Genomic DNA, 3,042 nt, shown 5'->3' with positions numbered 1-3,042 from the left:
TGCCTAGAATGGCACCCTGCAGCCAGAATCTGTGCAGCAGTGCCACCTGGAGCACCATTAGGATGCTTCAAATGGTCACACCGCTGCCCTTACAGCTTCCCGGAGCATCCTCAGGATCCTCCGGGCATTGCTGTAATCACCGGTGATTGTGGCCCCACCCCCATGTGATGTCACACAGAGGGGGCATGGTCTAAACCAGGCCCACAAATAATGTTATATATATCAAAATGGACCTTGGCAGAAAAAAGGTTCCCCAGCCCTGCTTTAACTTGACTACAGATATTTTTTTTACACTTTGCCACTGACTGGTTAGCCACCCCTGGTTCAGCAGTCACAGCAGCTGACATTCTATGGTCTTTTTATTTAAGACCACACCCCTTTACTATGAGACCACGCCCCTTACAATAAGACCACTCCCCCTTTCATTTTCTTGTTCGCACTGGTAGCCCCGGACCCTAGAAACGGCCCTGACTCAGGGTAATGCATGCTCCATGGGGGTTTCCAGAATATTTTGCACATGTACATTAGCAACTAATTGCTCAATTCCGCCAGCATCGGCATTTAGTTCAGTTTTGTCCACCATCTACTCAGGCCCTTTGTGGCAAGCAGGTGGTCTGAATGGCATGTAGTGGAGTTTTGGAGAAAGTAATGGGCATGTGGTGGCATTTTGAAATGAGCGATGTGCCATGGATGATTTTGAAATTTTTTTTTATTTCTTTAAATTAAGTATATAGATTGGAGGAACCTATATGCGGCCCTTGAGGTATGTTAGGTTTACTAGTATAAAGTAATATTGTGTATCCAAAATATACTCTACAAAGAATTTCTTGTACTGTATGTGTAATTTTAGCACGCTGAAAAAAATATTCATTAGTCAGATAGAGATGTTTGTAGTTGCTGTTTTTACATATAAAATCACAGTTCTTGTTTTCATTTTCTTACTATTACAAATTAGAGTCACACAGCATGTACTATTATGTGCCTCTCATTAGTATGCCCTTCGTTGGGAGGGATGAATATGAGAGGAAGTATATGGGGATTATCCTGCATTTACCTCAGAGACTTTGTAAACAGAAGACGGGCAGGAAAAGGTTGTCACATGAAGGCACATCCGTGTGCAGTCTATATAAATGACGACAGACACAAGAAACTGTTTGTGACACAAGAAACTAGAACAACACAGGAACTGTTCTATACAATGTCTAAAGTGAAGATCAATGTAATTTGTATTACTTTGTTTTAAAAAGAGCTATGCCCAAAAATAAACAATTAACTTTACTCCCACATTAAGTGCCCATTTTATGAAGTGCTGATGCCACCTGTTAGCAAACATATAATTAATAATATGTGGGACACACATTGTGGGGCTCATTTAAAGGTGAGAGCATTTGCACTTAGAGTGTACGTTGGAAAAGATGCATATATAAACACAAATGGATATTTACATTATGTCCAGTGAGACTCATTATGTCCAATGGGACTCATATTATGCCCAGAGGTACTCATATTATGCCCTGTGGGACTCATATTATGTCCAGTGGGACTCATATTATGTCCAATGGGACTCATATTATGCCCAGAGGGAATCAAATTATGCCCTGTGGGACTCATATTATGTCCAGTGGGACTCATATCATGTCCAGTGGATGAGTCAAACTGGAAATAATATGAGTCCCACCGGAAATAATATGAGTCCCACTGGACATAGTATGCGTCCCTCTGGGCATACTATGAGTCCCTCTGGGCATAATATGAGTCCCACTGGACATAATATGAGTCCCACTGGACATAGTATGCATCCCTCTGGGCATACTATGAGTCCCTCTGGGCATAATATGAGTCCCACTGGACATAATATGAGTCAAACTGATGGCAGGCCGCTATACATTCCTGCACTAGTTGACATTCTCTTCCCAAGGTCTGCCACTAACTATGAAAGTGCCGCAAGGTTCCACAGCTCACAGGATTCCTGTCCTTATTTAAAGCCATATCATTGTTACTATATATGATTGTATTAACATTTATAAAACAACAGATGCTGTGTATTGCATTATATAGTACATCTGTAAACTGCAGGTAATGATATTATAATATTGTGTGTTACACAAATAATTGCTAAAAAGTGTCAAAGCGTACATTTGTTTCATGTACTGTATGTATTTCCTTTTTGGAGTATAAAAGTGGTATGTGTAAATGGTTTGTCATTGAAAGAGACATCTAGCTTAAAAGTAAAAAAAAAAAAAATTCAAATAAAATACATGTATAAAATGCATGTACTTTTATGAGAAATTATTAAACTCTACTTATTTGATACTTGATTATAGTGCTATACGCCTTGCCTTGGAATAGATACATTATCTACTATTTTACTACTAGTTTTTTGATATTACATACACATGATGAACTGAAGGCTCACAGGCACAGAAAAAAATGAATAAAGAGATAAAATACAAAAGTTTGTGTAAATGGATTTACCCCCATATTTAAAACTATGGGCCTAATTTAGAGGTGCAATGTTAGCGCAGTTGAATGTTTATTTGTTACTGCACATGCGTGAACAATTCTGAAAACCACAATGGTGCATGTGTTCCACTGAGTGTGCGCTGTAGTGTATGGGAGCGCTGGCATTAGGAACTGAGGACCTCACTCAGAGCCGCTCACAACATGCCCACAGCTTTAGCGAGCGACCAGGTTGATGGTCGCGATGGTCAAGACCATCGCAACCATCGGGGCTTGCAACGAGACCCTTGTGGTAGGGTCTGGTCTGCCGCAAGCCTCAGTGAGCTTTCGGCTCTAATAGAGCTGGAAGCTCACCACTGACATCACGAGTGATGTCAGTGGGGCCGCCCCCAAATGGCAGGTGTTCCTTCGGGAACGCCTCCATTTGGCCAGCCACCCCCCTCCCTGCCTACAAAATGGCTCGCAGCTGGCAGATGTTTGCATACATATGCTTTGCAGTACGCGTGCGTGAGCCAGATGCGAATGCTCGGGAAGTATTCGCTCACTGCACATAGACTGCTCTGCAGAATGAGTAACAGGAGA

Source organism: Taudactylus pleione, unplaced genomic scaffold (assembly GCF_031769625.1).
Source record: "Taudactylus pleione unplaced genomic scaffold, aTauple2 ptg000154l, whole genome shotgun sequence".
Taxonomy (NCBI): domain Eukaryota; kingdom Metazoa; phylum Chordata; class Amphibia; order Anura; family Myobatrachidae; genus Taudactylus; species Taudactylus pleione.
The sequence above is the reverse complement of the archived record's forward strand: the minus strand, read 5'-3'. Positions refer to the sequence as shown.